This window comes from Saimiri boliviensis, chromosome 3 (genome assembly GCF_048565385.1).
Source record: "Saimiri boliviensis isolate mSaiBol1 chromosome 3, mSaiBol1.pri, whole genome shotgun sequence".
Lineage (NCBI taxonomy): Eukaryota > Metazoa > Chordata > Mammalia > Primates > Cebidae > Saimiri > Saimiri boliviensis.
This window is the reverse complement of record NC_133451.1, coordinates 27,114,849-27,139,554: the sequence shown is the minus strand read 5'-3', so window position 1 is coordinate 27,139,554 and position 24,706 is coordinate 27,114,849.

Genomic DNA, 24,706 nt, shown 5'->3' with positions numbered 1-24,706 from the left:
TGTAATAATATACCTAAAAAAATAATAAACAAAGAAAACTGATTAATATGAATCAGTTTCGTTTGGTGTACTAAGCTTCTTGTTCTATAACTAAATTCTTCAATGTCTTTCTTCCCACTATGATTTAAGTCCACGGTGTCAGACTATATCCGTCTTTTTATTGTCTTCTCTTTTATGCCTAGCACAACACTCGGCATATAGTAGGCAATCAATAAATATTTGTTGAATGAAATGATATATGAGTCACAAGAGTCCAATAAGTGTTTGCTGAATGAATGGATAGCCAAGAGAAAAGTGTTCTGCTGTAAAAATAGGAAAATTACAGTATTTCCAAATATTATCTATGAATCATAAATTTACCTAAAACCTGAATAATGAAGATAATGAATCATCCTCATCCGTGTCTCTGGCCATTCTTCCAACTCATCACTTTCTCATTAGAGATGGTGTTATTTCCTTCCCTTCATGCTTTGGGAAAACTGCTAATGTTTCACTTGACCTGATACTCAGGACTTTTAAGACTTGTTTAAAATTTAAATACTTAAAGTCTTAAAACTTTAAGACTTGTCCTTGTTTTTAGGCTCAGCACAGTCTCATGAATGTTTTATGTTATTGTAATAATAAGCAACTCAGTACACAAATGCATATAAGATCTAAAGTAATCCTCTTTATGTTGTACATAGCAAAGGAGCAGCAGAAAATAATTGGTATCATTTTTACTAAAGTGAAATCAAATAATGCATAAGGATTATGTGTAAGAACAAATGAATGATCAATCATTAATTATCTACCAGTGCAAGATGCTTTTGTGTTTACAATAAAATACACTGCCCCACATTCTTTTGCAACTTTGCTGAACCCAATTTTTAGTTTTGCACTAAAAGAAAGTTAGAGAAAGTCAGAGAAAAAGGTGAAGATAGACATATAAATGATATAGCAGCAATAAAATTGAAATCTGCATGGAATTTATCTATAAATATGTTTAAACCACATTAAGCAAGTAGTAGAACCTATAAATATATTCTCTCAGGAAGTTCAATGAATTAATTTGCCAAAATCTCAGTCTCCTCTTTTGTAAATTAATAGTTATAATAAATCCTCTAACACATGGTTTCTTAAAGAAAGAGGATACTGGAAATATGCAATTTATTCACCTTGGATTATTTCTGCAGAGTTGTTTGAACTTGCCAGTTTCAATTTTCTTTTTTTCTATTTAAAAACTATTGTAATCAGGCCTACCCCCGCCTCCCAACCGCCACCTTCCCATCAATATTGGAAAAGGTTCCTAATGGTTTCCACATTGCTAAATTTAGTAGTCAACTATCTTACATGATGTCTCAGTGGATTTAGACACGTTTCATCAGTGCTTCTTAAAAAAAAATGATTTTTACTGTTATAGAAAATGACTTTTCTGTGTGCTTTTTTTCCTTATCTCACTGACTACTACTTCTTAACCTCAGTTGGACCATTTTTCTTATCCTCCATAACATTTTAATTATGTTGAAGAAGTTTAGAGCTCAGTCCTTAGACTTCTTTCCTTTGTTATCAGTATTCTGCTCAGTACAAGTCTGTCCACTCATGACTTTTATTTATTTTATAATCTTATGATTTGAATGGGTGTACATCCAGCCTTGGCTACTTCACAGAATTCCAAGTTTATATCCTCAACTGCCTATCAGGCACCTCATTTGAATATATAATAGATATCTCCAGATTAATATGTCCAATAGTGTCTTCTAAACTTGTTTAACCTGCAAGTTTAAATGGGAAAATTAAACAAGTCTCCCATTTCAGTAATTGTCAACTCAGTTCTATTTATTCACCTAAAAAAATGCACAATAACACTGGGCATTTTCTCTTTATGTTATGTCCCCATTCCAAATTTACCATTTCTAATGATATTTGTCCAAAATAATTCTGCTACACACCTGATTTTAGTCCCTCAACATATTCCAGCTTGATTGTTAAAATCTCCCCCAAATTTTTCCCAATAATGCCTTTGTTTTTCATTATTTTCTTCACAAAGTAGGCATATGATACTTTCTAAACAGCATAAATTACATCCTATCATTTCCTCTTTAGTACTTACCAACATATTATTATCTTAATCTTAGTAAGGACTAAAATGCTGACAATAATCCATAGCAGCTTCTCATGGTGCCATGATTCTTTATCTCTAACATCAACCTCATATCATAAAAATCTAATCCTACAGATTCTAACCCAACTATTCTTTTCTTGGACTTCTTGACAACCACCTACCAGTATCTGTTAATACCTGCACGCTTGTCTACCTGGAATGCTGGGCTCTGAGACATCTGCATAGTTGTCTTTTTTGTCTTCTTCAGGACTTGATCAACATGTTCGGTTCTTTGCTGAAATATCACACTGTATAAAATTGCAATTTTCTCTTTCATTCCACTGAAGATGTCTTGATTTCAGTTTTAATTAATAAAAAATCAGACTTGAAGAAAAAGAATTAGAAACAGTTAGATTATCTGAAAGACAAACCAAGGAAATAGAAATGAGAGAATGGGAAAAAATGAGGAAGATAGAAAGAAAGAAGGAAAGAAAAAAGCTCATATAGAGTATAATAACAGTCTGGTTATCATTGTGGAAATTCCATGTTGTACGTATCGGTCAGAATTACTTCTTTAGGCACTGCAAAGAAAAGTGCCTGTATCCATAAGGCTCTACCTCCTATTGACTGAGAGTTGTCCTCAGAGATGATGATAAGTCAGTGACTCATGCATGTTACTGAGATTTGAAAGAGTCAAACAGCTTAAAAATAGAAAAGCTGGGACTCCTCGGGTATTTTCATGTTTCTCTTGGTCTTCTCAGCATGAAAGTTTCAGGAAATTAAACGTCTTAAAAGTGAGAGCTCTGAATGTATGTGTAGAGGAAAAGAGAGAGAGAAAGAGAAAGAGAGATCCAGCCTCTGAAGTCAAACAGCATAATATCTGCTTTATTTTGTTGATTGTTACAATCACAGCCTTCTCTGTTTTTTTTTTTAATTGATGTTTTTAGATAATTTCCCAGTTCCATGTGGTTGTAATAAATAATAATGAAAAATAATTTGTATAGTATGCCCTGTTATAAATAATACTGAGAAATAATGTGTATACTATTCCCTGTGTTAATGGTAACATTTTGCAAAACCGTATTGTAATATAACAATCACGATAGTGACATTGGTGCAATCCACTGATTTTATTCAGATTTCCTCAGTTTTACTTGCAGTCGTGTGTGTGTGTATGTGTGTGTGTGCATTAAGTTTTACGTAATTTTATCACCTGTGCAGGTTTCTGTACGTATTATCACAGTAAAGATTCTGAACCAACTCAACAAAACCAAGATACTTAAATTATACCTTATATAACCACACTCACTCTCTCTACTTCTCCATATGTACCCACTGTCTTCTCTATCTCTAAATTTTTTGTCATTTTTGAAATGCTACATAAAAGTGTACATCAATGGAATTGTAAAGCATATAATGTTTTAGATTTGCCTTTTTCACCCACATAATTCCCTGGGGATTTATTCTAATTGATGCGTGCATCATTAGTTTAGTTATTTTATTTTGTGGAGTAACATTCACGGTTTGTATGTTTCACCTACTGAAAGACATCTAGGTTGATTCTAAAGTTTTAGTTAATACAAATAAAGCTGCTATAAACATTCATACACAAGTTTTTGTGTCAAGGTAAGTTATCATTTTTAAAGGAAAAATGCCCAGGGGTGCAATTGCCAGGTCAGACAGAAATTGAAAGTTTAGTTTTGTAGGGAACACCAAACTGGTTCCTAGAGTGACTGCAGTAGCAATGTATGAGTGATCCAGTTTCTTTAAATCCTCAACAAAATTTGCTGCTATCACTATTTCTTTTTTAAAAAAATAGCCATTCTGATAAGTATATAGCAATCTCACATAATTTTTATTCATACTTCTCTGATGGGTAATGATGTTGAACATATTTTCATCTATTTATGTGCCTTAGGTAAAATCTCTGTTCATGACTTTTGTCCATTTTCCATTTAGTTTGCCTTTTTTATTGTTAAATTTTCTTTATATATTCTAGATATTAGCTCTTTTTTGCTTATAAGAGTATATGAATGTTGTCTTATTACTGCAGTATTTCCTATTTTTAATTTCACAGATCTTGTTCTTATCTTTTATCCTTCCTTCTTGCTTTGGGTTCATTTTGCTTTTTTCCTGGTTCTTGAGTTAGAAACAGCTTATTGTTACGTGATCTTTTCTCATTTTTAACATAATAATTTAATACTATGCATTCCAATCAGCCCTGCTTTTGCTGCATCCCACTCATTTTGATATGGTAAAATTTCCTTTTAGTTCGATTGCTAAAAATATCCTTTGAGTCTTCCACTTTAATCCATTAAGTGCATAGTTTAATTTCCACATGTTTAGGAATTCTCTTGTTTATGTTTGTTTTATGGCTCAAGATAGAATTATGTTTTCTTCTTGCTGTATGTTCCATGGGCTCTTGATAAAAAAAGTGCATTCTATTATTAGGTAGAGTATTCTACATATGTCAATTAGATCATACTGGTAGCATATGTTGTTCAGATAGTCTATATTCTTATGTAATTTCTATGTAGTAATTCTATTAGTTGCTGAAACGTGGGTGTGGTAGTTTCCATTTATACTTGGAAAATTTGTCTATTTCTTTTTACCTTCTCTTTCTAAGGAGGGTAGTGGAAGCAAAGATAGTATTGTTCTCAGTGGAAGATGTTTCAGCAAAATATGTAGGAATAATACGTAAGCTGGGATATACATATATATGCAGAATATCTGTATCTTTGTATTTTACCTATCTTCCTATAGCCATCATTGGGGAATATAATTTACCACATCGATTAACAGTAGGCAGACTAATTTTATACGTCCCACTGTAAATCTTAGTCACAAACAATAAAGTAGCTTCTCAGATATGCTGGTTTCAATCTATCTATCTATCTATCTATCTATTTATCTATCTATCTATCTATATTTTGAGATGGAGTCTCACACTGTTGTCTGGCCTAGAGTACAGTGGCATGATCTTGGCTCACTGCAACCTCCACCTCCTAGGTTCAATCTATTCTCCTGCCTCAGCCTCCTAAGTACCTGGGATTACAGGCACCCGTCATGATGCCCAGCTAATTGTTTCTATTTTTAGTAGAGATAGAGTTTCACTAAGTTGGGCAGGCTGGTCTCAATCTCTTGACCCTGTGATCTGTCCACCTCGGCCTCCCAAAGTGCTGGAATTTCAGGCAGGAGCCACCATGAAAGGCTGCTGGTTTCAATCTTAGTAGTGTGCTTTTAATTTCCCTAGTTAAGAGACTGTCATCTGGGAACGTAGACATGTAATGAGTACTCTGATTTCATGTAAAGCGTTCACTCTAAATGACCAACTCTTTGAGCCTTCTGACAAAATAATGATTTAATAATAATGATGTTACAGCCTACCAGGAGTTACCATTTCTCCACTTACCATTAGCAATGGTGTCTTTGATGCAATCCAACAAATAAATGTTTTCATACATGAATCCCACCCTAAAGCTCTTATCTGAAAGTCCACTGCTGGTATGATCTTCCTTAATGTCGGTTATCTCAAAAGCTTATCAAAGGTAAGGATATAAATGTAGGTAATATATTTTGATGGGGAACCCAGGAACAGAAGTGAAAAAGAAGAGAAAGTAAAGTAGAGGAGGGAAAAAAAACCACAACATGTCCATTAACATAATGTTGGTAGAGAAGATTATGAAGACATGTATAGAATATGACTGAGAACTGACACTCATTTGCTCTTAGAAATGAAGTATAATTATATCAAATTTAACTGCATAACTTAGTATCAAAACTATTAAATATTAGCACATTTATCTAACATAATTTCTCATAATTTAATATTATTAATACATGCTATTTTTTAAAATTTTGTGAATAACATTCTCCTTTCTAAAAATTACTGTGTCCAGGTTTTAGCTTTTGAAAGTCCTGCTTATCATGCAAGGTCTTAAGAAATTTTATTCTTTCCTCTGGATTATTCTTTTTCCTATTTTTTTGTTCCAAACTTGATTGATGCAGAGTTTATAATTCTCCTTTTTGACCTACCACTCTGATTTCCATATGACACTATATTAAGGTTGCATTTTGACTACATGTAGCACAGTTACCTTCTTCATTTGTTTATTTTAATTAAATTGTGATATTCAGCATGGTGTTTTTTGTTTGTTTGTTTGTTTGTTTGTTTGTTTGTTTGTTTGTTTTTTTGCTTAGCTATGCATTATTTTGGAATGGGGACCAAAAAAAAAAAATAAAATAAAATAAAATCAATGATATAGTTAACTTATCATGATACCCCAGCATCTAGAAGTGTTCTTCTCCTTTGTAAACTCTCCATTTGTTCCAGGTAAGTGAACAAATGGAACAATAGCCTAGTTGGGGATGTAACTGCTGGCTTCCATAGACCAAGGCATGCAGCAACCTCTAGAATCTTGAAGATGTAACAAAAGACAGACAAGTAAACAAAAAACAGATTCTCCTGTAGAGCCTCCAAGTCATGGCACCTTGAGTTTAGTTGCAAAAAGATGGATTTTAGACTTCTAACCTCCAGGACCATAAAATTATAAATGTATGTTGTTTAAAGCCACTAAGTTTATGGTAATTTGTTACAGCTCTGGTAGGAAACTAGTAAAGTCTAGTTACTTCTCTCTTCTCTTTCTGGTCCTCCTATGATTTGTATGTTGGTGTAGCTAGTCCAGTCCCATATTTCTCTAAGGCCCTGTTTATTTTCTTTCACTTTTCTCCCCTCTGTTCTTTGCATTTCATAGTTACATCTTAAATTATGCTGGTTCTTTCAGCTGGTAGTGAAATGTCCTGTTGAGTCTCTCCAGTGAACTTCTTCATTTCAATTATTGTACTTTTAAACTCAATTTTTAATTGGTTCTTTATTATAGTTTCTCCCTCTTTATTAATATTCTGTACTGGTGAGAATTTGTCATCATATTTTCCTTTTCTCTTTTATTCATGGGCTCTTTCATTTCTTTGAAACCATGGCTACTTTGAAAGTGTTTTCTATTATGTCCAACACCATAGTCCTGTCACAGGCAGTCCTGTTGCTTGCTTATTTTTTCTGGGTATAGGTCACATTGTCTTGTTTATTTTCCTATCTGGTAATTTTTTTGTGAAAACTGAATATTTTGGATAGCATATTATTGCAACTATGGGTACCACTTCTCTGCCCTAACTCTACCTCAAGGCTTGTTATTGTTGTTGTTGCTTATTTCTTTAGTAACTTGGCTGAAGTATTTCAGTGAAGTCTATTTCCCCTGCAGTGTGAACTCTCTGGCATTGCTCCTCAGAAGATGCAGTCTTAGGCATTCACTTAGTCACCATAGGATGACTGTGGTTTTTAAAGGGCTCTCTTTGTCTCTTTCCCTGATCTTGCTTTGCAGTTACCTGCCTTGTCAGGAATCATACTCAGAGGTCAGGCTCTGATATTTGCCCAATGATTCCTCTGTTGTTTTTAACATTGTCTTGTAATATATATTGATCTACAGTTAAATATAGGTCTCTTTGCAGGGGGGAGCTTTTGAGAACAGTCTTTGAAGCTCATTAGGTCTCTTCTTAACTGTCTTGGTTTCCTGGTTTTCTCTTCTGTAAACTCAAATTTAGCCTACAGCTGCCTCTTTACATATTTTAATCTTGCCCAAAAGTTTCTCTGTACATAGTTAACTATAATCTAAATGGAGGTGTAAACAAAGTGTATGCTACTCTTATGCCAAACACTGAGTTTGGGCCATTTAAACGGAGCTGATATGGTTTGGCTGTGTCCCCACACAAATCTCACCTTGCATTGTAGTACCTATAATCCCCATGTATCTTGAGAGAGAGCCAGTGCGAAGTAATTGAATCATGGGGACGGCTACTCTCATGATGCCATTCTTGTGATAGTGAGTAAGTTCTCATGAGATCTGATGGCTTTATAAGATCTCGTGAGTACCCCTTGTGCACTGGACTTCCTTTTGCTGCTCCCATGTGAAAAAGGACGTATTAGCTTCCCGTTGTGCCATGATTACAAGTTTCCTAAGGCCTCCCCAACAATACTGACTTTTGAGTCAATTAAATCTCTTTCCTTTATGAATTACCCAGTCTTGGTGTCTTTATTAGCAGGTGAAAATGGACTAATAAAGTAAATTGGTACCAGTAGAGTGGGATGTTGCTGTAAAAATACCTGAAAATGTGGAAGCTACTTTGAAACTGGTAACAGGAGAGTTTGAAACAGTCTAAAGGGCTCAACAGAAGACAGAAAAATGGGGGAAAGTTTGGAACCTCCTAGAGACTTGGTGAATAGCTTTGACCAAAATGCTGATAGTGATGTGAACAATCAAGTCTAGACTAAGGAGGCTTCAGAAGGAGATGGAGAACTGGAGTAAAGGTTACTCTTATGCAAAGAGACTGGTGGGATTTTGCCCCTGCCACAGATATCTATGGAACTTATAAAATGAGAGAGATGCTTAGGGTACCTGGTGGAAGAATTTTCTAAGTGGCAAAGCCATCAAGAGGAAGCAGAGCTTAAAAGTTTGGAAAATTTACAGCCTGATGATGCGATAAAAAAGAAAATCCCGTTTTCTGCAGAGAAATTCAAGCTGGCTACAGAAATTTACATAAGTAATGAGGAGTTGAATGTTGATCACTGAGATGGAGAAAATGTCTCCAGGGAATGTCATAGACCTTCATAGCAGCCACTCCCATCACAGGGCCAGAGGCCTATGAGGGAAAAAATGATTTCTTGGGCTGAATGCAGGGCCCACCCTGCTGTGTGCAGCCTTGGGACTTGGTTCCCCTATTCCAAACTACTCCAGCCATGGCTAAAAGGGGCCAACATACAGTCAGGCCATGGGCCTAGAGGGTGCAAGCTCTGAGCCTTGGCAGCTTCCACATGGTATTGAGTCTGAAGAGGTGCAGAAGTCAATGATTGAGATTTGGGGACCTCTGCTTAGATTTCAGAGGTTGAATGGAAAAGCCTGGATATCCAGGCAGAAGTTTCCCGCATAGACAGAGCCATTATGGAGAGCCTCTGCTAGGGCAGTGCAGAAAGGAAATGTGGAGTCACACAGAGTCTCCACTGGGGCACTGCCTAGTAAAGTTGTGAGAAGATGGCCACCATCCTCTGGATGCCAGAATGGTAAATTCACTGACAGCTTGCATGGTTTGCCTGGAAAAGCTGCACACACTCAATGCCAGCCTGCGAAAACTGCCAGGAGTGGGGCTGTATCCTGCAAAGTCAGAGAGAAAGAGCTACCCAAGGCCATGTAAATCCACCTTTTTCATCAGCATGCCCTGGATTTGAGACATGGAGTCAAAGGAGATCATTTTGGAACTTTAAAGTTTAACAATTGCCCTATTGGATTATGGACTTGCATGAGGCCTGTAGCTGTTTATTTTGGCCAATTTCTCCAATTTGGAATGGCTGTATTTACCCAATGCCTGTGTCCCCTTGTATCTAAGAAGTAACTAAGTTTCTTTTGATTTTATAGTTACCTAGGTGGAAAAAACTTGCCTTGTCTCAGATGAGACTTTAGAATTGAAATTTTGGGTTAGTACTAAAATGAGTTAAGACTTTGAGAGACTGCTGGGAAGGCACAGTTGAGTTTGAAATGTGAGGACATGATATTTTGGAGGAGCCAGATTGGAATGATATGGTTTGTCATGTCTCCATTCAAATATCATCTTGAATTTTAGTTCCCATAATCCTCGTGTGTTGTGAGAGGGACTTGTTGGGGGGGGCGGTAATTGAATCGTGGTGATGATTACTCCCTTGCTGCTGTTCTCATAATATTGAGTGAGCTCTCACAAGATCTGATGATTTTATAAGGTTTTTTTACCCTTTTGATCTGCACTTCTCCTTGCCGCCCCAATGTGAAAAAGGACATGTTAGCTTCCTTGTCTGCCATGATTGTGAGTTTCCTGAGGCCTTCCCAGCCGTGTTAAACTGTGAGTCAATTAAACCTATTTTCTTTATAAAGTAGCCAGTCTTGGGTACGCTTTTATTAGCAGTGTGAGAATGGACTAACACAGGGACCACACCTCTTCAAATTACGTTCAGATAAAACAAATGCTTAGCTGTAACCAATCTAGTCATTTCTACGCTTCAGTTCCATTCTCTGTAGTCACTTTACTTTTTCTGTCTATAAATCTTCTGCCATGTTACTGTGCTAGAGTCTCTCTGAGCCTACTCTTGTTCAGGAGGCTGCCCAATTCTTGAATCATTCTTTGCTCAATTAAACTGTGTTCAATTGAACTTGGCAAAGGTTTCCTTTTAGCACTGGTAAACTGTCAGACATTGATGGTGGCTCTCACAGGGCTCCTGGCCTCCTCCTCATTGCTCAAAACCTGGGTCTCTACTCTTTTGGAGAACACTCTTATGCTAGAACTTCTCTATACTTTTTTTCCCAAATAAAGCCAGTTTCCATAGATATAGTTACGGAGATCTGTGTTTTAATATCCTCTTGGCAACATGTCTGAGCATCTTCTCTGGGCTTGAGTCTGTGACAGTGGTCTGCTTATTCTCAGAATGACAAACTTGCTTCGTCACCAGGACACTGGACAGGGGCAGTAGCCTCTTATTTTCTTGGCTTTTCTCTTCCAGTGTGGAACCTTATCCCTGTGAGTGAATTGAGGTGAGGACAATCTGAGCCCCAGTGTTCTTGGCCTGCCATCCCTGGGGTAAGGCCACCATACAATGAATGGGTGCTGCATAGAAGAGGAAGCTTTTGACAGTCTGACAACATTTTCCTGGAATTTAGTCTTTCTTATACAGAGCTGTGGAGGAGGCATAAAAAAAGCAGAGTATTCTCTTTTTTGCACTGCAGCAAGAGGGATCCCTATCATATTGGCTGTACCTGCCCTTCCCAGGGGAATTCCCATCATACTGAGTTTAGGATGGAATACATAAGGGAGTGTGTTGTGACTCTGATGCCAGGGACTCTCCCTGTTCTTACTGAGATTTAGTAGATTTTCTTTCACGAATATGTCTTCATTTTCTGCATATCAGTAAGATCATTTCCAGATGTTTAAATCGTTATTTAAGATATTTTTTGACATTTATTGTTGTTTATGCGGGAATCTCCTCACACCATCATTCCATACATGAATCTTGAAAAGATTATTTTGAATTACAGACAAAGTTTGATTTGTCTAAAAACTTATCTATCTTAATACGGTATTGTTTATTCAAATACTTTACTACGAGGTCAATAACTAACTTTCTTCTGTTTTAGCATGTTTAATAGCTGTAAAAATTAAAGGCTTCTTTGTGCTTTGTATTACTTTAAGAAATGAATGGTTTCCAGCTGGGCACGGTGGCTCAAGCCTGTAATCCCAGCACTTTGGGAGGCCGAGGCGGGTGGATCACGAGGTCGAGAGATCGAGACCATCCTGGTCAACATGGTGAAACCCCGTCTCTACTAAAAATACAAAAAAACTAGCTGGGTGTGGTGGCGTGTGCCTGTAATCCCAGCTACTTAGGAGGCTGAGGCAGGAGAATTGCCTGAGCCCAGGAGGTGGAGGTTGCAGTGAGCCGAGATCGCGCCATTGCACTCCAGCCTGGGTAACAAGAGAGAAACTCTGCCCCCCAAAAAAAAAAAAAAAAAAAAAAAAGAAATGAATGGTTTCCTTAAGAAAACAATGTATATTATATTTATCAACTTTTGAATTTTAAATTACTATATTTTCACATTTATAAGGAAGTAGAAATTAAAAATCTTCTTTTACCTATGAAGAAATAACTATGAAAATAGATATGTAATAATTATTTTTAAAATGTTTCTTAAAGTATAGAGTTTATGTAGAAAACAATAATGATTTGAAATTTTGAGGATAGAAAGTCAATTATTTTTACAGAGGCATAAAATGTGTTGATCTTTAGATACTATTGATTATCCAAATATACTTTCTGGTGCTTTATCACCTTAATTTTTATGAATAAGCAATATTTTACTGCTGAATTATAATTACAAAATATTGTTGATAAAATAATTGTATCCTTGAAAGGGGAAAAAATGTTTTATACTGTGTTCCAATATAATCAATTACTATATCTCAATTTGGAATAATTTTCATTTATTTTAAAATCTCATTATTTTATTTTCTAAAGCCATTAGAGTTCTTTTGAAAGAACTTCCTGACAAATAACAAAATAGGAATTCATTATATCCATTTGTTTTTAGAAATGTGAGCCGAAACTAATTATTCTCCTTGAAGTTCACTTTATAATGAGAAAGTCTCTAAGTAATATTTAGGCTGAAATTTTAAAACTTGATAAAGTCAATAAGCATCATTTATATTTTTAAGCTGAAAGAGCTAGAAATCTGAAGGTTTATAATATTGACTCTAATGAAGGATGGACTTTCTGTTTCATAGTTCAACAAGCTATTAAGTGTGTATACCTGACTGAAAATAAATAGTATGTTGCTTCAGTCTTCCACTAACTTTTATACTATTAAATTACACACTAGAGAGAAACTGGTTTGATCATCTCTCTGACTTTATGACTTTATACTGTAAGATGCCAAAAAAGTATCCCCTGGCTATATTTGATAAAAACTTAGATCATAAAAGGTAAACATTTAGCATGAACTCAAGGCTAAGAGACTGTTTTAGCCATTTGTTTTATATTTGATGCATCCTGCAGTAGATGTGTAAGCATATTTGCAAAACCAGAAAAGATTTCATAGACTTAAACATGAGGAATTTCCTTGAAGGTTACAGCCCAGATTAAGTTTTGCCCCAGGTGAAGGGATACTGCATTAAGGATGCATAATAAGAGCACCGACTATTCAAGAAAGCAGTAAATGAAGGCAAGACAGTGGAAGTGAGCCTTCTGGATAAAAAGATTAACTTTTCCTTTGGTCCCCATCTTGATGTCCGTTTCTCATAGCTTTGATTACAGGCCCAAACCAGATCAAAAGGTGCTCCTTTATTCCCCTTTTATCCACTTTAAACTTTTAATATTCTTAGCTTTCTAACTGGTTTGGTGTGCTTTCAGCCGTATTTTCTAAACGATTTCTTTTCAGTGTTTGATTCATCTGTGACCCTGGGGTGCATTAACAAGTACTAAAGTTGGTGAGAGTGTTCGGTATGTGAATATATGTATGATTTTGTGCATATGTTGGGAGACAGAGAGAAGCATGCATAGAGATATATATTAATCTCAGCTAAAATTTAAAACCTGGCAAACTAAATAATACTCACTTCTTCCAAGTCCATAACACAGACACACACCAGCTCATTGCCCTCCTCTCATCACCAAGATAACAATAAATTTTCAAAAAAGCTTATTGAAACCAGTACTATCTTCAGATACCAACTTTCCATAAAGTACTTACTTTGAAAGAGTAGACTCTCAATACATAGACCATGCGACTTTTACTTTATAAAACATAAATGTTTCAATGACTAGATAAAGAATTACAACATGCAACAGAAAATTCAAAGAACTTACAGATTTCTCTATTAAATCCTACTTGACATTCTAAAACCAGTTTTTCTCAACATTATCCAGTACACTTTTTTCCCCTTTCAAGGAAACGATTATTTTATCAACTATCTTTTGTAATTATAATTCAGCAGTAAAATATTGCTTTTTCCTAAAAGCTAAAATAATAAAGCACTGGAAAGTATATTTGGGTAATCAATGGAATCTAACAGTCAACACATTTTATGGCTCTGTAAACATAATTGACTTACTGTTGCCAAATATTTCAATATATATCCATACATATATACATAATTTGTGTCTTCTTCTCCAACTGAAAAAGACAAACAATTCAAGATTTACCAACCCTCACTTGCTAATAGTTATGTTTTTTCATCTGTGAAAAGGGAAAATATTCATTGACCAAAATTTACATTAATGAATGTTTTATTAAATGTAATATCACCTATAAATATGTGAAAAAATATATTTCACATATATAGACCACGTGGCTTTTACTTTAGTATTCCCACAATCCTTAGTGTGCACAGGGTTTAAAAACCCCTAGAGGCTGGGTGTGATGGCTCATGCCTGTCATCCCAGCACTTTGGGAGGCAGAGGCAGGCGGATCACTTGACGTCAGGAGTTGGAGACCAGTCTGGCCAACACGGTAAAAATACAAAAATCAGCCGGGTGTGGTGGTACAGGCCTGTAGTCCCAGCTACTCAGGAGGTTGAGGCAGGAGAATTCCTTGAACCCAGAGGCAGAGTTTACAGTGAGCCGAGATCCTGTCACTGCACTCCAGTCTGGGCTACACAGTGAGACTCAGAGAAGTGAAGGGAGGGGAGGGAGGAGAGGGAGGGGAGGGAGGGGGAGGGAGGGTCAAGGAGGGTAGGGGAGGGAGGAGAAGAGAGAGGAGGGGAGTGGGGGAAGGGAGGGGAGGAGAGGGGAGGAAAGGGAGGGAGGAAGGAAGAAATGAAGGAAGGAAGGAAGGAAGGAAGGAAGAAAATCCCTGTCCCTAGGTGACCCCAGTGGACAGGATGGGAACCCGTTTAAAATAATTGTTTTAAAGCAATTTTACCCAAAAACATTACTGTAAAAGCAATTCTTACTTGAAAGGTCAGTTTATATCACAAATTGAGGTAGGTTTCTCTGTCTGGATTCCAGGATTTCTGTCCAGTTCACCTGCCCCTGTGTGGACTATGCATCCCCTTCCATCTCCTCCACTGAGTTCTCCTTTGCACACTAAGGGAAGAGCTGCAAACCAACTTCAGTGTTTTGTAAGAGAATTCAGCCATGTAGGCATAATCAGATCAAAAGACTCTTTATAAAACATAAATGTTTAAATGACTAGATATGGAGTTACAACATGAAACAGAAAATTCAAAGAACTTAGATTTCTGTGTTAAATCCTGCTTGACATCTCCAAACCAGTTTTTCTCAATATATTATAAATAGTATACTTACTAGATTAGAAGTTTATGAAAAATCTACTGGATTAGAAGTTTATGAAAAAGAATTGTTACTTTTTTTGAGCTATATTTCATAGTCGAGCACATGACTCTAGTTTCACGGTAGAGCACATGACCTAAGTGGTGAATTTTGAATTACTTTCAATTATTATTATCATGATCATTATTCCAACATTCATTTTCACTTCGATGGATAATTATATTTTCTAGTAATATTTGCTCTTTATTCAGTTTAGATTAGGTCTAAAATATAAGGATTTATATATTTGTTTTTCTACTGGTTAAAAAGGTCAGGTGTGGTGGCTCACGTCTGTAATTCCAGAACTTTGGGAGGTCAAGGCAGGTGGCTCACCTGAGGTCAGGAGTTTGAGACCCTCCTGTCCAACACGGTGAAACCCCATCTCTACTTAAAATACAAAAATTAGCCGGGCATGGTGGTGGGCACCCATCGTTCCGGCTACTTGGGAGGCTGAGGCAGGAGAATCCCTTGAACCTGGGAGGTGGAGGTTGCAGTGAGCTGAGATGGCGCCACTGCACCCCAGCCTGGGCGACAGAGTGAGAATTCATCTCAAAAAAACAAAAATAACCCTTTGATTTAGGCAATTTAATTGTTTTTCATCCTGTTGGAAGCATGATTATTTATTATCATAATTGACTTATTGACCACTTTACTGGCAAATTTCTGTTTGGTTTGTTCTCTGGCAGCTTAATATTGTGCTCTGTGCTTTATATGTATTATGTAATTTAGTACTTTCAATATTCCTATAAAGGATAGGAAGAATTAAAGGATACATTATTATAAAAGGAATTTATTATAACAGGAATCTAAGATTCAAGGGTAAAATAATTTATCCAAAGTCTCAGAGTGCTTGAAGTGAGAAGTCAGCTTCAAACACAGACCGTATATTAGAACCCCAAGTTTTAGTCATATGTCAAATTGACTATATACATTAAATATATATGTAATATATATTTATATACAATATATAATGTTCTAATTTATATTTACCATATGCAAATATATAAAATATATTATTTAATATGATTATCTATATTTACCTGCAATTTTCCAAGGGGAATTTAAAGTTGAATAACATTTACTGTGCATTTGTCCATAAACAAATAATGAATACTCAAAATAAAAACACTAAATAGCAGAACAAGAAATAAAATCACTCATTTTAATAATGCCTACATATAAATACTATTGCTACATGTATTGACATGTGTTGCTAATTTTTCTTATAATCTTTAAATGTATTTGCATAGCTATGATCATGTTACCTGTGCAATTTTTTTAATGCACTTTTTTATTCTTTTAAATGCACGGAGTACAAGTGTAATTTTGTTACATGGATTGATGAGATAGTGGTAAAGTCAGGGATTTTGGTGTATTCATCATTTGAATAAGATATTGTACCCAGTAAGTACTTTACCGTCATCTGCTTCCTCCCAGCACCTCGCTGCTGAGTCTCCTTTGTCTATTGTTTTGATTTTCGATTCATGTATAGACATTTAGCTGACATTTACAAAAGAGAACACACCACACTGTCTTTCTGTGTCTGGCTGGTTTCACTCAGGTTAATGGCTTCCAGTTCTATCCATGTTCCTGCAAAATACATGATTTTTTTTTTTTTTATGTGTGAATACTAGTCCATTGTGTGTGTGTGTGTGTGTGTGTGTGTGTGTGTGTATACACATGGAAGTTGTACTAATTTACATTTCCATCAATAGTGTATGAGAGTTCTTTTTTCTTCACATCCTCACCAGCATAACTATTCTTTTTTCTGTTATTGTTTTTAGACAATTTAATATTGTGCTCTGTGCTTTATATATATTATATATGGGATGCCATTTAGTACTTTCAATATTCCTATCAAGAATAGGATGAATTAAACAGTATAACATCGTATTATAACATTTCTAATCATAACTATTCTATGTGGTATAAGATGATATCTCATTGTGTTTTAATTTGCATTTCTCTGATGATTAGTAATGTTGAACATTTTCTCACATTCTTGTTAGCCATTTATATGTCTTCTTTTGCTAAAGATTTATTTATGTCCTTTGCCTATTTTTTAATGAGTATTTGTTTTCATTTTGTTGTTATTTGAGATCCTTGTACATTCTGGACATCAGTCCCCTGTAAGATGCATAGTTGGCACATATTTTCTCACATTCAGCATGTTGTGTTTTCACTTTGTTGTTTGTTTCTTTTGCTTTGTAGAAGTTTTTTAAGACTTTATTTCTTGGGTTGGGCACGGTGGCTCAAGCCTGTAATCCCAGCACTTTGGGAGGCTGAGGCGGGTGGATCACGAGGTCAAAGGATCGAGACCATCCTGGTCAACATGGTGAAACCCTGTCTCTACTAAAATTACAAAAAAATTAGCTGGGCATGGTGGCGTGTGCCTGTAATCCCAGCTACTCAGAAGGCTGAGGCAGAATTGCCTGAACCCAGGAGGCGGAGGTTTCGATGAGCTGAGATCGTGCCATTGCACTCCAGCCTGGGTAACAAGAGCAAAACTCCTTCTCAAAAAAAAAAAAAAAAAAAAAAAACTTTATTTCTTTTATTGTTGCTTGTGTTTTTGAGGTCTTAGTCTTTACCTAGATCAATGTCCAGAAGAGTTTAGCCTAGTTTTTCTTCTAATATTTTTTATAGTTTCAAGACTTATATTTAAATTTTTAATCTATCATGAGTTGATTTTTGTGTATAATGAGAGGTAATGGCCCAGTTTTGTTCTTCTGCATTATGCCTGTCCAATTTTCCCAGCATCATTTATTGAGAAGGATGTTGTTTCCTCAGTGTTGTTTCTTGTCAACTTTGTCAAAGATCAGTTGCCTGTAGATATATAGCTTTACTTTTGGATTCTATATTATATTCCATTGATCTATGTGTCTATTTTTATACCAATATGCTGTTTTGGTTAGCATAGCTTTGTAGTATATTTGAAGTCAGATCCTGCGATGCTTCTAGAGTTTGCTTAGGATTGTTTTAACTATTCAGGTTCTTTTACGATTCCATGTGAATTTGGAGATTGTTTTTTTCTAATGCTCTGAAAAATGGTTTAGTATTTTGGTAGGGACTGCACTGATTCTATCATCATTTTACCAATATTGGTTATTCTAATTACCAGAGGGGAGGTTTGTATTGGCTAAGATTTTTTTTTTTTTTTTTTTTTTTTTTTGGTCACTGTTGTAAATGAGATTACCTTTTTGATTTGGTTCTCCTCTAGATTGTTATTGGCATATAGAAATGCCACTGATTTTTGTATATTGATTTTATATCCAGAAGCTTTACTGAAGTCAGTTATAAAACCTAAGGTTTTTTTTTTTTTTGGTGGAGTGTTTAGTCTTCTTGTATCTTTTATAAATATGAGATTATATCATCTGTGTATAGGAAAAAATTTGACTTCTCCTTTTTCAATGTGGATACCTTCTATTTCTTTCTCTTGCCTGAATGTTCTGGCTAGAATTTCCAGTACTATGTTGAAAAGTTATGGTAAAAGTGGGCATCTTTGTGTTATTCCAGTTCTTGAACTGCTTTCAACTTTTCCTTATTCAGTATGATAGTGGCTATGGCTTTGTCATATGGCCTTTATAATTTTGAGGTATGTCACTTGTATGCCTAATTTGTTGAGAATTTTTATCATAAATTTTATTAAATGTTTTTTTCTGCATCTATTGTGATAATCATGCTTTTTATCTTTAATTCTGTTTATGTGGTGTATAGCATTTGTTAAGTTGCACATGGTGAACAATCCTTGCATTCCTAGCATAACCCGTTTGATCATGGAGTATTATCTTTTTGATGTACTGTTGGATTTGGTTTGCTAGTATTCTGCTGAGGGTTTTTGTGTCCATGTTTATCAAGTATTTTGGTGTGTAGTTTTGTGTTGTGTGTGTGTGTGTGTCCTTGTCTGGCTTTGGTATCAAGGTGATATTTGTCTTCTTATATAAGAAGTTAGAAAGAAGTCTCTTCTCCTTGATTTTCTGGAGCACTTTCAGGAGGATTGACATTAGTTCTTCTTCGCATGGATCATAAAACTTAGCTGTGATTCCATTTGGTCCTTTGTTGTTTTTTATTACCATATTTTAAAAATCATATTAGACTTAAAAATTTTGTTTAAAGCAGTGAAGTATTCAAATATAGCTAGTCATTTAGATAATTTTGTGATTGTCTCTATTATAAATCTTTGTTAGACAAAATGGAACATGTGTTTTAATTTTCAAAATTGTAATTATTTTCTTATGGAATGTTTGTAAAAGTGGTATTATCATGTCAGAAGCTATAAAGATTTTTCCATGTGTATAATTCCAACGTATTTTCCAAAGGCTCATGCCAGTTAGCAGTTGCATAAGAAATACCTAAATGTACCAAATTCATTTTATGTCACAAATCTGCATAACATCATATCAAGTAACAAACACTCTGGAAGGTGCTGTACCTGGAAGTCACATCTTACACCCACTCCTCTAAAAATGCTAGAAAAACAGAAGATTTTCCATATTCACATATTTTAAGATTCATGTCTTTATAGGCACAAGAAAAGGCAGATCAGAGCACCAGAGATGGTGAAAAGGGCTACAAAAGCAGTCCTCTACTTATCTCCTGTAAGTGACTTCAAATGTTGCAATGATGCCATGTTCATGCCTGTTTTCAAGACTCATGGAACTACCTTGACATTACTCTCACCTTGGTAGAGGCAGTCTAGGATATTAACATAACAGTTTCATGAAAAATGGGTCAACATACAACCATAGTTTTTTCCGATCTAAGGAAATGAAGGCTTGCTCTTTTGCCCATGGCCATAATATTCTCTAAACTGGCCCCTCACTCCCTGGTCTTTCCCGGTTTATCCTAACTTTTCTTTTGGTATCAAATCACTATGTTTTTTTTTTTCTTTTTCCTAATGCCTAGATTATATTTTTATTATTTTCTCTCTATCAATACTTAACAATTATTTCAATGGCCATCCCAAAAATTATAATACCATCTTTTAATGAGCATAGTTTAATATATATTAATAATTTGATTACTCTCTATTAAAAAATTTAACTCGATTTACCTTGCTACTTTATTGTTTGCTAATTATTCACTTCTAATTTTGCAATACACCCTGAGATCAATATTAGTGCTACTTTTTACTCAGTTATATAATGATTACAAATATACATAATTATATTTTTCATTGCTTTTTAAAGTCATTCCTGATCCCCTGAGTTTCCATCTGGGATTGCTTTATTCTCCTAAAATAAATTATTTCATGTTTTCTGTAGTGATGATGACAGACACTCTCAGGTTTATTTTAACTTTTATTTTTTTCTGAAAATGTTTTAATTTATAATTGTTTTGGAAGGTTGCTGTCTTTGAGTAGAATTCCTAATTGAAAGATATTTTTCCAGCATTTTGAAAGAATCATTTCATTTGCTTCTGACCAGTGTTTAATTTAATCAGTCTTCCATCACGTTATTATTTCTCCTTGAAAGGAAACAGTTGTGTTTTTTCTGGCTCTTTTTAAAATCCTTTTTCTACTTTATTTAGGAGGCAGGCATCGGTTTTATTTTAGTATGCTATGATGTAGTTTTCTTTGTATTTATTTTATTTAGTCTAAGTAATATTTCTTGAATGTATGGCCTAAAACCTTAAATTAGTTATTAAAATTCTTAGCCAATATCTGTTTAAAAATGTTTCCACTTCATTCTTTTTTACTACTGAGGTTCCATTCTTAAGCTTTTATTTGTTTGTTTGTTTAACAATTTTTTGTTGTTTCTCTTTTAGTCATCTCAGCTTTATCCAATACTCTGTTAAGCCCAGCCATTGAATTCTCAATTTTATTTAGTGGTGTTTTTAGCTCTAGGTTTTGAATTTAGTCATTTAAAAAATGCATATGTATGCTTACCTTTTGAAACTATCCACCCAGTCTTCTGTATTTTAAAACACAAAAGTTTACTATACATGTTAAACAACTTGAAGAAACAGCAAATATACATAAATGTGGTATATAAATCAGAGCACATAATTTTAAAATTAAACAACTTCATTTTCAAAAATGCTACATTATTACATTAAAAATAAAAAAAATATTATATTGTTATTTAGGAGATTAGATTTTATTGCCGGTGTTATTTTCATAAAGCACTTTTACAATTGTACAGCTTCACTACTGAACAACTTCACAGTTGCATCTTGTTGCACTTTATAAAAAATATTCTCTGGCTTCCTATTGCAGCTTAATAAATTCTATGCGTTATTTGGATATGAAACTAATTAAAATATATATTTTATAATTCATACATTTAATTTTTCAGGACGTTTTAATAAATGAAAGGAACACTGTTAGATATTAAAATGTGATTAGAAATATGAGAAAGTAAAAATTATGTAAGGTGCTAGTCAATATCATTCTCGCTATGATATGAGCTCAGCTTATATTTCTGACATTACCTGCCCTCTTGCTGATCACCTTAATTTGAGGGCTGGGCCAGGCATGAAGTCATAAATAGGCATGAGGGGCAGTGGTGCTTGGGGCAAGGGAAGTGATGGAGTGTATCCTTTTTAGGGAAGATTAAATGAAAAACTAGACAGATGCTCCAACAGATGTAGCAAATTCAGGGGGTTAGACAGAAGAAAACTAGAAGTGATCACAAAAGAAACCAGAGAAATGAAACACATATTGAAGTTCAATATGGGCAGTGGGTCTGGGATAGAAACAGGCACCAGTTTAGTTTATTTTTACATCTTCTATGGTTTAGGGAATAACAAACAAACAGAAAAACAATGTCTAAATGTGCAAACAGATCAGAAAACATATACAAACACACCATATTGCCAGTTCTCAAACTCACCATACTATTTTACTATCATGATTTTTCAAGCTGATCTCCATCTGGAATGTTTTTTCTCAAAATCTTCAACTATCTACAATAGTCATCATTTAAGAGCTAGTTCAAATTTTACACTTGACAGAGTGTCAGTTGGGATTAGTATTAGGAGGAGGGCTAGGATTTCTACTATTCACCTGTAAAAGGGACTTTGCCTTGCTCTTAACTCAGCTCTGTGATTTTACTTTTATCAATGAAACATTTTCTACCTGTAACTGGATTTTCTGAAACAGATTTCTGGTCTCTCCAACCCTGATGAATGGGGAATGGGCCTCAGTGTAGTGGTGAGTGTTACAGTGCAAATAGAACTCATGGACTCAAAGAGTGTGTGGTAGTATGGTTTATTAGGCAGAGCAAAAGGACAGCTCCCGCACGTGGAAGGGGACCCAGAGGGGATGCAGCTGCAGGCTTGGGCAGCTGGAGCTTATACCCCTGAGTTATTCCCTCACCTTTCTGTTCTCATCCAATGAAAGGGGTTTTTCAAAAATTCTCGGGATCAGTCGATCTTTGAATCCTTTACCAGATTGGTTACTCTTTTAAAACACTGAGTCCCTGAGCCTCCACCTTCATGAGCCAGAGGCAGGAAAATTCCTGCACTGGGAACAGAGCCCCTAGCCAGTCAGAGGTAGGAAAATCCCGGCACTGGAAACAAAGCTAACACAGTCCCTCAGTTCCCCATCTGAACAGGACAGTCCAACTGCTGTTGGGACATGGGCGATGACTGTTCTAATGAATTCCTGCTGAACTGGGGCATAGAAGGGGTCCTGCAGTTGAGCTTTCCTCCAGAGGTGAGTCTTCTGGGGTTGCAGGTTGATCCAGTGGTCCATGATAGAAATGAGCCAGGGACATTTGGACCATCATTTGCAGCTTCATGGCCTCCTTTCTGGAAGAAACGAGGGCCCAGAAGAGGGGAGAGCCAGGTTAGCCAGTTGTTAAGCAAGCCCCAGGATCCTATTGCCTGGAGGTCCTTAGCTCTGTGTTCTATTTGGTCCCTGACTTCTTTAACTTTGTTTAGGAAGATACCTGATTGCTTTATAAACTGACAGGAATCCTATCCTAAAAAGAGACAAGTTCCTCCTCTCTCTGCCATTAACAGATCCAGGGCCCTTTGATTTTGAAGAGCTATGGCAGCTAAAGAGTTAGGCTGCCTTTGTGGAGTTATGAGAGAATCAGCAACAGTTCCACATCATTATTTAATTCCTGGGATAGTTTATAGTAAAACTGAGTGGAGATGGTAATTCCTCCAATATCAGTACCAAATATGCCTATTATTCTGACCCCCATGAGAAATGAAAGAAATTGAGGTTAGAGTGTGGTGTGGCCTGGGCAAGAGAAGACTCTGCAATTGAGAATTGGTGTAAATGGTCACGTGAGGGCACTAGGGATGAGAGGAGGCATATTTCTTCTGGGGTATTGTTTAGATATCAGTAAGCTGAAGAATCACAAACAAAGAATAAGCCTGGTGCTAGTCAGTTGAAGCCTAGTGGTAAGGTCACTCAGTTTCCACATAGAGAAACATTGGAGTTGTTAGTAAAGTTCACGCAAGTGAAGTTGGAGGCAGATGAAATTTGTAGATTGGTGACCAAAAATCCTATAAGCCATGTATGATGTGAGAGTGGATTAGTTGTAGCCCATAGATATGGAACTAGAACTGGGATATAATGGTTTGAAATGTAGTGGGAGGCACATCTAACAGTCAGTTGGATTGTCGGAGGAGACCTCATGCATTCCTGTGAGGGTGGTGTTACATACATTAAGCAGCTGGGAGTGTGTGTGAAGGGTCTCGTGTAGCTTAGAAAGGTCCAGGTCTTTGTAGGACTGGGAGTACTTCATGGTTTGCCTAGGCTAGAGATTACTTCCTGGAGATGATGTTCCTGTGCCTGATCTTGAACTCTGCACCCATCTGAAGTCCCGACGTGGGTAAAACATGTCCAGCAGGTGGTGGTTTCCTTAACAGCTGGACAATTAGGCCCAGCTATTGTTCCTGTACAATATGTGTGTGAGTTGTATGTGCACAGGGAAGCAGATGTATAGCAATTTTTGTGCATGTAAGTATAGAATATAAAGGAGAACGGTAGACCTAATCCCCAAGACTGACTGAGAGTGGACTTATTTCCTGTCTAATATTGTTCTAGTTGTAACCCCTTTGGGTGCATTTGCAGGTGGAATGTGAGTGAAGCAGGGAACCAGCAGCAAGGAGGATGATGAGAACAACAGTAAGAGAGTGATAATATCAGAGACAGAGAGGAGGAGAACAATTAGAGATATAATTAGGTAGAAAGCCATGGATATGGAGTCTATGGAATGTAGGCCAAGACTTAGGGGTGACCACATAGAGTCTGGTTGCAAATAGTAAAGTTAAGAGAGATATTCTGGTTGCAAATAGTAAAGTTAAGAGAGATATTACTGTTAACGCTAGGATGTGTGGTTTGTGATTCATGAGTTAGCGATTTTCCTGGGGATTTCATTGGACAAGCAACCGTAGATCTTCTAATGGCTCACAGGTGTATGAAGGGCAGCTTCCTGGAACCTCAGATGGTGGATAAAAGGGCCTTTGGTCTTCTTGGGGAAGAGTCTGAGGTTTCAGCCAAGTGTGATAGATCCACGAGTCAATTCCCACCACGTTCAGTGCCGTTGAGGTAGACAGAATGACCGAAATGGTCCTTCCCAAGATGGACTTATAGAGGAGAGTTGGAGCAGAGAGACATGACAAGTACTAAATCTCCAGGGCAGAATAACTATTTCCCTTTTTCCCTATAGTATCTTTCAGGTAAGGTCTTCAGTGTCTGTTGGTACTTAGACAAGGATGTTACATCTTTTATTAAATCTGTGGCTTCTTTGTCTAACATGAGATCATTTGTAATAAAG